Source organism: Lissotriton helveticus, chromosome 2_1 (assembly GCF_964261635.1).
Source record: "Lissotriton helveticus chromosome 2_1, aLisHel1.1, whole genome shotgun sequence".
In the NCBI taxonomy this organism is placed as follows: domain Eukaryota; kingdom Metazoa; phylum Chordata; class Amphibia; order Caudata; family Salamandridae; genus Lissotriton; species Lissotriton helveticus.
The window spans coordinates 746,411,384-746,425,290 of record NC_136059.1 but is presented as its reverse complement, the minus strand read 5'-3'; positions in this window follow the sequence as shown (position 1 = coordinate 746,425,290).

Sequence of the window (13,907 nt, the reverse complement as noted above, 5' to 3'; positions counted from 1 at the left end):
AGCTAACTGCTGTCGGTAAGCCCTGTAGAGGTACGAAATGGGCCATTTTCGTAAATAAATCCACCACTACCAGTAGTGTGTTGTTCTTCCTCTTAGTTACAGGCAAATCCACTATGAAGTCTAGTGACACCGTATGCCACGGGCTTGGAGGAGATGCCAACGGCATGAGCAGGCCAACTGGGTTAAGGTGAGAAGCCTTAGTTTGGGCACAAACGTGACATGTCTTCACATAGGTCTCTATATCCTTAAGCATACCAGGCCACCAAAACCTCTCCCTCACTGCCTTGGTGGTCTTCTTTATACCTGGGTGTCCTGCCACTGGATGTGAATGATACCACTTCAAAACTAGTTGTTGTAGGTCCATAGAAGGTATCACCACTCCTCCCTGTACCCAGACTAAACCCTCTTTCACAGTCATGTCTTGGGAACCCACCAACGTTGTCATGTCTACTGCAGCCTGGCTCCTCTGAACCTGTGCTATGAAATCTTCTTCCTCTGAGGTCCCTCCTACAATACTAGTCCTAGGGATGATGTACGGTTGTTCAACTACGTCCGTAGGTACTTCAAACCCTAATCTTGACAGAGCATCGGCCTTTCCATTCTTTCTCCCTGGTCTGTAGTGAACTGTAAAGTTGTATTCGCTAAAGAATTGTGACCAACGTAATTGTCTCATAGAAAGTGCCTTAGCGGAATTGATATATTGTAGATTGCGATGGTCCGTATATACCACCACGGGATATTTGGCACCTAGTAGATACTGCCTCCATTCTTCGAATGCTTTCTTGATGGCCAGTAATTCTTTGTCTCCCACTGCATAGTTGTATTCAGCAGGGGTGAACTTATGGGAATAATATGCCACCGGATGACATTCGCCTGACTCCGTGTCTATTTGGGACAACACTCCACCCACTGCCACCAGTGAGGCGTCTACCTCCACCACAAAGGGAAAGGCCGGGTTCGGATGACTCAAAACAGGAGCGCTAGTAAAGGCCTTCTTCAGCAGGCGAAAAGAATCGGCTGCTGCTAGGGACCAAACGAAAGGGACGCCTTTCTTCAACAAAGCAGTGATAGGTGCCACGAGTGTAGAGAAGCCATGTATAAATCTTCTGTAAAAATTGGCCAATCCCAAAAAACTTTGGATCTCTTTAATCGTACGAGGCTCTGGCCAGGACAAGACTGCCTCCACCTTAGCGGGATCCATGCTGAGACCCCAAGGAGACACTATATAACCCAAAAAGGGGACTTCTTGTGTATGGAAGTTGCACTTTTCAAGTTTGCAATACAAACGATTCTCAAGTAAACGTTCCAACACGTTGCGTACATGCTGTACATGTTCACCCAAAGATGAAGAAAAAATCAGAAGATCGTCAATATATGCAATGACGTATAGATCCAGCATTTCTTTCAGGACCTCGTTTATAAAAAACTGAAACGCTGCAGGAGCGTTGCAGAGCCCAAAGGGCATCACCAGATACTCATATAGCGTTAATCCTAACCTACCTGGAGTCCTTGTCTCACAGGACTCCAGGCTTCCTAGTTTCCCGAAAACTTAGACTGTGCGGGTTTTATAGGACAATCCTTCAAAAAATGGCCTGCCTTCCCACAATACAGACACAGTCTGAGTGTTCGTCTTCGGTGCCTTTCCTCTTGTGTGAGAGGTCCCCTCACTATGCCTATCTGCATGGGCTCGCTCTCGTCAGTGGATTTCTCTGCAGTGACCTTCTTTTCCCGTAAAGGCAGATACCTTGCTTCAGGTTTACCCTTCTCTTTCTTTCTTTCTTGTTGTCTGTGATCTATCTTTACCACTAAATCAATGAGCTCGTTACATGATGTAGGCAGATCTACAATTTGTGATAAAGCATCCTTCAAGTCATCTCTGAGACCTTTGTAAAACATGGTACCACGTTTCTCCTCTGGCCAGTGGGATTCGACTACAAGTCTACGAAAAGAAGTAATGTAGGACACGAGATCTTGATTGCCCTGTTTCAATGCTAATAATTCTGTATCCGCAAACTGGGTGTATACATGTCTATCAAAAAGTTTACGAAACTCCCTCCTAAAAGCGGGGTAACTGTGTAGCAACGGATCATCCCTGTCAACTAATGGTATGGCCCAATCTGCAGCACCCCCACTAAGGTAGGAAATTACGAAAGCTACCTTAGCCTGGTCAGACGGAAAACATGCAGCCTTACAGGAGAAATGTAGCTGACACTGACTAAGGAAGGCGGCACATCGTGCCCCGTCTCCAGAATACCTTTCAGGTGGTGCTAAAGGTAGAGAAGGGGGTGTGGTTACTTGAACCACCGACGGGTTTCCCCCGGTAGCTCCACTCGACTGTTGTCGCTGTAATACATCCATTCTGGATATCAATGCTTGGGTCTCTACCTGTAGATTCCCCAACATACTAGCAACATCAGCCAGGGATACGGCATCGAGATCCATGACGCTCGGGCAGAACAAACCACGTGGGCTTTACGTTCTGTAATGGTTCTCAGGCAGGTTCCACAGGAGCGCCAAGGATCCGATGAATATTCCACAGCCTTCCCCTACGGCCTTCCGACTCTATCAAGCACTAGAGTACCGAGAGGCTCGCCAGGGGAAAACAGGGAGACAAAACAAGGAAAGGCGGGGAAAAAATATTCTTCTTGGTATGACGACTTCTGTGTGGTTGTGCAAGCACCTGGCCTGGACCTCTGATGGTTGTAGAGGCTAAAACCAAAACAGGAATTACTAACCCTCAGAAACATGCACAAAAGAACAGTAGGCACGTTTATAGGTTAAGTGTATTACATACCAAGAGTAAATAAATTCTGCTGGCATAGAACTGTGTATGGGGGAACAGGAGTTAGGTTGAGCTAAGGTGAAGGAACAAACAAGAAACACAATAATGATTACTTGAGGAATACTGTGCACTTGTCTAACACTGTTCAGGATTATAGCAGTCTTACTTGGTCATATGTAGAAGACTCTTAAACCAACATCTGTATTGCTGTAGAGCCCACCCGAACCAGACTGTAACATTCACGTAGAATTAACTGGCTGAATGTAAAACAAACATACATTAATACAAGTATGATTTCATAGAGAATAACATAGAGATAGCACACTGCGCTGTTACCGTGATTCTGGGAGTAGTGTAGATGAATCATTCACGAGTCCACGCAAGTGCAGAACCCACACACAGCACGTATGGCCAGGAATGCAGGAAGTGAGGTAAGATGAGTAGTACCAAGAAGGAAACAAACTGCGGGAAAGGGAATCACCGGATGGCGGAGACTAAGCCCGGCCGCCGGGGGAGGGAAGGGCAAAAAGACGGCTAAATACCTAAAGGGTCCCCTGCTGGTTAGCGGGAGAAACAGCCCGGCCAGACGACGGAGTACAAACCCGGCCGTCGGGCGGAGCCCAGGAAAGTGGAGGAGAGGTGAGAGATTGCCCGGCCAGACGACGGAGCACAAACCCGGCCGTCGGGCGGAGCCACAAACCAAGGGGAACACTGACACTCTGCCCGGCCAGACGACGGAGTCAAACCCGGCCGTCGGGCGGAGCAGTCAATAAACAAACGGGTCTCAAGGACTAGTTCCAGAGCTAGGAACTAAAGCAGGAACAAGAAGATAACCTATATCGCAGAGGAACGAAGGAGAGCTCGTTCCACCACAAAGGGGAATCCGGAAATCAGGCAACAGGAAACCAGGACGGGAAACGCTGTAACGGGAGCTTGACGCAAGAACGTAAAGCGTCGCTCCCAGGGCTCTAACAGCTTATGAAGGGGTTACTTAAAGGGACCGCTCGTTTGCGGACCTCGAGGCATGACAGGTGGGCTCACATCGAGGCAGATGGCCTGCCCTGCTCCTGTGGATGCGGTGCGGAGGCTATCCATTATCCTTTGGAGGGTGTCTTGACAAATGTGCAGGTTGTCCTCTTCGTCATCAATGATGTGAAGTGTGGTGTGCCCTGCATGAGCTGTTGTTTGTCCCTCTGCAATGTGAAAGTTGAGATGCCGGTTAATACAGTTACACATGTATTTTGGAGTTTTGCAGATGTTTACATTCAGACTGCATGCCAATGTACATTGTCACAGATCTGGTGGAGCTGGCTATTTGATGGCAGTCAGTGTGGTTTTCGACTACATGATGGATCTGTGTTAGGCAATGCCAGATGTGAGTGGACAGTTACCACGCACATGAGGGACCTATTGTGAGCAGTGGCCTACGCTGTTGGTGTTCCACTTTGTACCACATTGCTGTCATTGTTGATGTTCTGTGATTGCTATGTGTGTGTGCTGCATTGTGGGGGAGTTGCCCCTGCAGCTTTGATTTTGTGCAGCCTTCTCTCTTTGAGGCGCTGTGCCTTTGAATTGTGTGCTTTTCTGGCCCTGATTTGTTTTTGACTTGGGTCATATGTTCTCTTGGACAGAATTTGTGGCCTGGTGAATTGTTCATCTGCTGCGTGTATTGTACGGCATGGGTTGCATGTGCACGTGGATATGTCAGAGTGTGATGTGCTCCTTTATGGATGTGATCTACACTTGGCTACCCCCATGTCGATTCGTAGGCCATCTCATGTTTTTGGACTGCTGCCATGCTATCGGGCATGCTGTGTTACTTGCCTAGTAAGTATGGGTCATAGAGCCGCTGCTTTGCTGGATTCAGTAGATGTGCATGGGTCGGTTGTGATATGCGTGATCAGGACGGAGCCCCTTTGTGCACATTGTGGACGGGGGCCTACTTGGAGTTGCTATGTGTGCTGCAGTGTGCCAAGGCTATCAGTGACATGTTCCACAATCATTGTGGGTGTGCAGTGTGCTACACATAATTGTGCATGTGTGCCATTGTGCCCATCTCCCCCCGTCCCCCGTGTCCCTGGTCGTTACTCACCCTTTTGCTGTTGGGTCAGGTCGTATCATGTTGTGTCCAGGCACTGAATCCCTTCCACCTTCTCCACACTGTTGACTGTGGCCACCATTTCCTCCAGGTCATTTAGCTCCTCCTGTGTTGCAGAATTCTCCCCTTCTGTCACCCTTGCTGCCTCCCTGTTGGCAGAGAGCTTCTCCTTGGTGTGGCTGTGCACTTCATGCCAGGGCCTCTTGACCTTCTCCAGTGACCTCCTCGACACTCCAACTGCATTGACATTGGTGATGATGGTCTGCCATATTTCCGCTTGGGCTGCCAGTCGAGGTGCCAAACAATTGTTAATGGTGTCCAATGACCTCCGTGACGATGATCCAGTCTTCCAGCAGACTGAACCCCATCTTACTCTTCTCCTTGCACTTCCCCAAACACGGGGTTCCCTGCTGGTCCTCCGTGGGGCTTGTGGGGTTCAGCTTGTTCTCTGCACTGCAGTCCGGGTGCATCTATGGTGATATGCAGTTAGAATTGGTTCATTTATTTTTTTTCTTTCTTTTATAGTGCATTTACCCACATGACGCATGGGATATGCTGGCCCGTGGCTGATTTTCTATGATGTTTGTCCCGCGATTAGCCTCGTCGCATGTTTTTTTGCGTTCGCGTATCGCATTTTTGCAGCCTGGATTTGATTTTCCCACAAATGTTTGATGTGTTATCTGGTGTCTATCGCATGCTACCGCCTTGCTGTGAATTCCACGTTGACACAGGATAGGCTGCGATGTTGAAAGTTGCGTTATGCTACTCTTGCGGTAGTTATCACACCTTCTTGTGAATATACCCCTATGTCTTTGCCTTATGTTTAATAAAGTAATCTGACTTTGCCAAGAAGACAAGAAAGTATCAGCTTTCACTATTTCACATATTTCAAAAAGCAGCCCTATATGTTAGTCAAAGGTAAGAAAAGTCTATAAAATGTGTAACATTTGAAAGATGAGTTACCATTAAAGCATGTTCCATTTTTTATTAATGACACATAGAGCTGGAAATTTGAATTGTTAATATCAAGTATTACATTTGTATTAATTCTCAAATTGTGGAATTATTAAAGCAGTATAACTGGTACTATATCAAGTAAATGTGCAATTGCATTATGACAGGGGTCAATGCTTGATTTTAGGCTGAGAGAATATGAACAAATTCCATATCGTTTATTAGAAAAATACAAAGGGCTGTTTCATCATCAGACTTTCTGAAAGTATTTCTGCATAGGGGCTGCAAATGAATGCACTGCCCAGAAAATGTGATTTACTTGAAAATCTTCGAATTGAATTCACCAAATCATTTGGAATAACGGAATTCATTCAATGGGAACTCTAGTTTCAGTCGGAATGGCTTGCTGCCAAATAGTAGCCCTCTCATTATGGTTAGCTATTAAATCCGATTTGGACGATAACTAATATTACCGGCCCCATTGAAATTATGTGATTTATATGAGTACGGCAAATGTTTTTACATTCACCATGTCATTTCTGCTTCTGAATAAAGCCAAAATCTCCAGCTAGCGCATTGGGGTCAAATAAGCAAGTACTAGTGGAATTGGACCCAGAATGACTGATTCACCTGGTAATTCTCACTTCACAGTGAACCCTCATGGTCCAACTTGTAATGAGATGGAGTTTCATTAGCCGAGTTCTATCGCTGACCTTAGTAATGGTAACTTCAGAGGGGCTTATTTGCAAGCAACTTGCGCCAGTGGTGCATAATGATTTGTGACGCCCCGGCAGCGTAACCTGCTGCCCTAAATTTACAAGGACAAGTCCTTGTAATAAGGTCCCTTTGCACGTAACACTGTGGGTGAAAGAGGTGTGCCATGGGTGTTGCTGTGGGTGTTTCCACGCACCACCCATGGCTTCCTCCACATTTTCAGATTTACAAGAAATTGTAAAGCTGGAAATGTGTTGGAATGCTGTGCCTCCCCTAGGGAGGTGTAGGGAGGCCCCTCTCCTTGTTTTTTCCCTCTTTCTATAAAAATTATGTTTTTCAACTTCAATTTGTGCTGCATTAGGCAGCACACTTTGAGGTTTGTAAAAGCCATTTCAGATTGTTTATGTGCAGGCAGGGACAAGTTTGTGCAGATAAACAATCATTTCCATCAATGCAGACACCCTTGCACTATGGTGCAAGGTTGCCTGTGTCGGCGCATGGCAGAAAATGTTGTGCCAGTGCAGGGGAGATGAGAGTAAAGGGATCTGTCATAAATAACATTGTAGATATGACGCATCCCTCTACTTCGGAATTAATGCATCGCAGCCAAATTGCTTGAGGCACCGCGCTGCATTAATTCCTTGTAAATGGGGCCCTGAGTCTATAAATCTTGGGTCATTTCCGTGGCCACTTAAAGGAGGAACCTTACTTAGTCTCTTGGCCTGATAAATATTTAGACATTGGCAGCATCAAACCATTTTGCTCCACTTCATCATAACTTGATCTGCATCCTCATCATGATAAGTAAGCAAAACCTGGACATTGATATTGCAGTCAGATATCACTGTTAACTTAGAGCACCTTCAAATATGTCCCACTTCTAGAGATGCAATATTCTGCAAAACAAGCTTTTACTAACATCCCCCAATCTGCTCAGCATACATACATTTTCTCTTTTTTTTACATGGACTACTAAACAGTATAGTTAAGTATTTTATTTAATGTTTTCAATTAACAATGCATTCAGTCTAAAAACAAATGGTCATAACTACAAAATAATCAACTTCTAATATTAAAATAATATGTAAAATAATATGTAGTAAGTAGCATGCACTATGGGCCAATAGTGACATCGCATGGTTTATTATATCACCAGATACCTTTGAAAGCAATGCTTTTTAAAAAAAAGAATGTTTTATTACATTCCCTTATAGATTACAATTGTAGTAGCACAGTCATTGGTATCAAAAGGAACAACACAGAGCGATTGTATTGAAACAGTGGTAAACATTGTTCACAGACCAGACAGAGTCAGTATATCTGGCCAGACCACTTTCCCCAGTGTGGTTAGAGATCCCCAGGTATTTCCGCTACCTTTGCATGTGTCTCCTAGTAGGGCAGCGGATCCTCTCCTATTAGAAAAACTTCATAGTGGCTTATTCAGGGGCCCCATATTTTCTTAAGGCGTCCACCTTTTCAGCTGCCATGTACATGTCCATCCCCCATCTCCACTCTTGCAATGTGAGTGGTTCTGGTGACCTCCAAAGTTTTGCCTCCATCTCACTTGGTCTCTACCATACCTAGGTTTGCAAAAAAGTAGTTTGGCTCTGGGGAAGTCTATTTATGTGGGTATTGCCAGTATCACATTTTTGGGGTCCATAGGTACTGTCTCCCCAAGCATCTCACTAATTTCCATAGTCATTGTACTCCAGTATGTGTGTATAATAGGTAATTCCCACAAAATGTGTAAATAAGCCCCCCTCCCTGTGTTGAATTGACGGCATTCGGGTGTTTCTGCTCTTCCAATGTGGTGTAGGCGGACTCTGTCATGGTATGCCCCATGTAGTATTTTAAACTGTGTTCAGAGGAAGCTTGGTTTGATAACAAGCTCTCTGAAGTGCATCAAAGCTGCCTCCTAGTCTAGATCCTCTAGGGTTCCTAGTTCAGATTCCCATTTCGCCCTTAGTTTTACTAGAGTATCTGGTTTATATTGATAAATTATCTATATGTCTATGAGACTCCCTTCTCACCAATTTCCCCCATAAGGAGTCTCCCCTCCAACAGTGCGGATTCAGACATGCCTTCTGTGTCTATCCCCGACGCTTTCTAAGCATGTGCTACTCGGAGGCACTTGTAGTATTGTTTTGCATGTAGATCTTATTCCCTTTGTAAGGAGGTGAATGAGATAAAACCCTCTCCCTTCAATGTATTAACCACTTTTGAGATGCCCAACATGTCCCAAGTCTTAAAACCTCTCAATTTTGTAATCTCTCTCTGTCTTGGTCCGACCCACAAAGGGGTTTCCCCGTTATTCGTAAGTCCACTGCATCCGCATTTCTACTCCTTTCTGTGTGGCCACGGTCACCTGTGTTGCAGGTAGCAGTTCCTCACAGCCTTGCCTCCATATAAGTAATGTGTGTGTATGTGGAGGCTATATTAAGTATGTCCTAGAACATTTGTGGGGTCATAATAAATGCTACTTGTTAGATGCTCGGATTTGTTTTTACGTATTCTCATTTTTAAAAATTTGCTATAAGCTGATTGTTGGGAACGGGGAACGAGGGAACTGTGTTTTTTACTGTCATTTTTAAAACTTTGCTACCTGCTGCTATTTGGGAAAGGGGAATGGGAAATGGGGGGACTGTGGTTTGTACTGTGCTTCTTATTTACCTGTTGCTGAGATCTTTCTCTCACTGGCACTCGCATTTCACTGACCAAGATGTGCTGGTGTACTTCCTCCTGTTAGAGCGGGTCACCGGGACGACGCCATCTTAGCCAGCGCGCTAGTAGTTCTCCTGCTCAGCACACGACTCCCTATTTAATAAGAGTGATGCAAGTGCGCACAACCTAGAACAAAACAGACAACCAGCATAAACGTTAATTGTTAGACGCTCTGATTTGTTTTTACGCATTCTCATCTTTGAAAATGTGTTATTTGCTGCTTGTTGGGAACGGGGGTACTGTGTTTTTTACTGTCATATTAAAACTTTGCTATCTGCTACTATTTGGGAAAGGGGAACAGGGGAACTGTGGTTTGTACTGTGCTTCTTACTTACCTCCTGCTGCTGAGATCTTTCTCTCTCGGGCACTCGCATTTCACTGACCAAGATGTGCTGGTGCACTTCTGTCTGTTAGAGCGGGTCACCGGGATGACGCCATCTTGGTCAGCGTGCTAGTTGTTCTCATGCTCAGCACACGCCTCCCTATTTAGGAAGGGTGATGCAAGCGGGCACAACCTAGAACACCACAGACTACCAGCATAAACGCTACTTGTTAGACGCTCGGATTTGTTTTTACGCATTCTCATTTTTAAAAATGTGCTATTTGCTGCTTGTTGGGAATGGGGTGAACTGTGTTTTTTACTGTCATTTTAAAACTTTGCTATCTACTGCTATTTGGGAAAGGGGAACAGGGGGAACTGTGGTTTGTACTGTGCTTCTTACTTACCTGCTGCTGAGATCTTTCTCTCACTGGCACTCGCATTTCACTAACCAAGATGTGCTGGTGTACTTCCGCCTGTTAAAGCAGGTCACCGGGAGGACGCCATCTTGATCAGCTAGAAAGTTGTTCTTCTGCTTATCACATGCCTCCCTATTTAGGAAGAGTGATGCAAGCGCACAGCCAGAGGCAAGTCTGTTTGCGCCCATCCACGCTCCGACCGAGCTCAGACCAGCCATGCTGCCAGTTTTCCTCCTGGGCATGCCAGACTCTGTTACTCAAAGGAACAACTCATACACATAGGTGAGAGGGATGCCAGAGGGATACAAGAAGCTTTGGTGAACAATGGCAACACCGTCATAGTTGACCACACTCCAGACAGATTGAAATGTGGCCTGATTAATAGTAGATATTTAGTGAAACACTACCAAGAGGTATCCAAATTGCTGGAGTGTTTTGACCTAGACGTTTTGTTTTTAACCAAAACTTGGACCCGTGCTGACTCTGCTGTAGAGCTAGGATTTCTATGTCCAGTGGCTATAAAATCTTCCACAAACCCAGGCCGTTGTGGAGAGGCGGGGGGTTGAGGTGATCTTGAAAGAAAAATGGGACATTATCTCTTTACACATTGATGATGTGGAGGGCATAGAATTACTAAGCTTTTCGCTGAAAGAGGCGAAAGAACAAGCATTGTCAGGAAGAGTATGCTACAGGCCTCCCGATCAAAAAAAAAATAATACCAAGCTTTAATTGACACTTTTGCTAACATGTCTCTAACACACTCAAGGATGATTATATTGGGTGATTTCAATCTCTGGGTTAACAGGAACCTTGGCCCCCCAATTAGAGATCTGGGGCATGCATGCGAGAGCCTCAATCTGCACCAATAGGTACATCAGCCGATTCATCAAAGAGGGCACACCCTAGACCTAATATTTGCCAACCATAGTGAGACAGAGGTGACTGAAGTGCTACCTCAATGCTGGACCGATCATTTTTTAATTCATTATAGGATAACGCTGCCCAGTTTAATTAACAATCTGAATCAATCAGTAACCTTCAGTAAGGGAAGAGAATGGGCTAAGCTACGAACAAATAGACAATTACCAACATTCCTGTAACAGAATTTATTTATGCCCAATAAGTCAGTGGAAGAAAATTATAAAATCTACTGTGATCAAATAAACTGCACGCTAGATCAGATTTTTCCAATATAAATAATAGAAAGAAACTCTCAGCCCCTTGGTATAGTGAAGAGCTAAGATTGATGCGGAAAAAATGCAAACAGACCGAAAGAAAATGGAGAAGGTCCTATGATGAATTAGACAACAAAAAGCTGAAATCGCTGCAGGTATCATATAAGGAAGCCATTGCTAGGTCAAAAGCGGAGTACTATGCCAAAACCATCTTGCAGGCAAACAGTATGAAAACGCTCTTCACAATCATAAAGGACCTATCCAACCCAGTATGTGTGGGCAATAAGGTTAAAGCGACACAAAAACTCTGCAACTACATCGCTGCCCATTTTGATGAGAAGATCAATGAAATTGTTGGTGGCCTAAATGCCAACAATAATAGCAGTTTGGATGCGGAAAAGGAACCACCAATGATAATAGCAATTGAGAAACAGGAAGAGGCATTCAACAGCTATCAGCCGCCAGCTTTGGAGTGCTTTCAAATTCCCACTGAGGAATTATTTAACAACCTAGCTCAAAGTGTATCTTCTGGTTTCCCTTTGGATCCTCTCCTGCATGGGATATGGAAAGAATTTCGGTTAGAATTATTCCCCTGGCCGCGGCAGCTCTGCTTCCAATCACTAGAAAAGGGAACTGTTCCAGAAGCCTGGAAGCAGACAGTGGTGGCCCCGCTGCTTAAGAAACCTTAACTTGACCCCCAATGCCCATCGAGTTTCAGACCTATCTCCCTCCTACCATACCCAGTAAAAATTCTGGAACGGCAGTCAGTAAATCCCTGCCCCTCTATTTAGAAGAAAATTGCCTGTTAGACAAGGCTCAATTTGGTTTTCGACCTAAGGAACGGAACAGAAACGGCCCTAGTGACAGTACTTGAGAACCTAAGAATGCGAGAGGACAATGGTAATCCGACCGTATTAGTGCTATTGGATCTGTCGGCCTGAATCATAGTATTCTGCTGAATAGACTAGAGAACATCAGAGTGAAAGGACGGGCACTGAATTGGCTACAATCTTATCTGACGGGTAGGCAACAGGCTGTAACAATTCCACCTTTTACATCCTCCAAGACCCATGTGCGCCACGGGGTGAAACAGGGATCAGCAATAAGCTAAATCCGTTTTAATATCTATTTGCGCCCTCTGGTCCCTATTATCAAGTCCTTTGGCGTTGATCTAGTCAACTATGCAGATGACACACAATTGGTGTTCTCTCTACAAGGAAACCTGGCAGTATCCCTAGAGAAATTCCAGGAGTGCATGCTTAATACCTCTAAATGGCTCAGAAAAAATTCCTTACAATTCAATGGAGACAAATTGGAGATAGTGTATTGCTCCACGGCCAAAAATGTGCGGCCCTTTTCCTACGATTTCAGACTCACCCCTATAGATAAACCACTGATTTAAGCTAGAACAGTGTGTAACTTGGGGTTTTTACTGGATGATAACCTGCAATTGGAGTCACAAGTTAATAAAACAGTCGGTATCTGCTTCTTCTTGATAAGAGCACTGTGTGAGATCCTTCTGTTATTGCCTGCTACTAACAGATCTCAAGTAGTTAGGTGTATAATATTGAGCAAACTGGACTATTGTAACTCAATATATCTGGGAGCACCAAACTCAGTGATACTGAAGTTACAGAGGATTTAGTCTGTAACAGCTAAATTGGCATTAAATAGGCAGCGCAGGTCCTCAATGTCTTTAGCTTTAAAGGACCTTCACTGGCTACCTATTAATGAGAGAATTCATTTCAAATCCCTCTGTATTGTGTTCAGAGCAGTACATAGTTTTGGTCCAGTATCCATGCAGGAATGATTTACCTGGTACACTCCTGAAAGAAATCTCTGTTCATCAAGCACAAATCTGGTAACCACTACAAGATTCAAGAAGACGAGGACGGGTTGCCGAGCTTTTGGTGTAGCAGCCGCATGACTCTGGAACGTTCTTCCCTTGAATATAAGACAAGTCAAATCCCTGCTTCCATTCAGGAAAAATATAAATACATGGCTTTTTGCAAGGGAATAGTATATGAATTACTAATTATCTGCGAACAGGTTAGTTTTATGCACACTGACAACAGGGTAAGTCCCAGCACCAGGATACCAGTTGGGTGACAGTTTTGCACTGATATAAGTTCAAGTTACATTACAAGTTACATCTCCTGGCAGGTTTTCCCAGTCGTGTGTCACCTAGTAGTAGGCTCTTATGTCTGGGAAGGATAAACACCAGTAGTATTAATTTCATTGTAAGGTAGTAAGTGCCACTCTAGTTGTGCAACCATTCCAGAGGAATGTTCGGACCATCCCCTCTTCTGTCAGTGGTCGGTTTGTGTTCTGAAGTACATATAGTAATTACGGTAGCGTTATCATTTTGTACATTGCTACTTTGCCCAAAAGTGTCAGTGGAAGAGTTTTCCGCCCTTCCACATCCTCACAAATCTCAGAGATAACCCTTTGGATATTGTGATTGAGGCTCTCCACCCTGTTAATGGAAAAGTATATGCTCAAATACGTGATACCATCTTTTTCTCCTTTGAGTTGCCCGCGAGTATCGCGCGGGTCTAAGTTGTGGTTTCCTGGGTATAGACTGGATTTGTCCCAGTTTATTTTGTAGCTCGCATGTGCTGCATATGTCTCAAATACTTAGAAAAATACATGTGATGGTTGATCAAGGATTAGTTTCATATAGCAGGGCATCATCAGCGTGTAGGGATATTAATTCATCCTCCGC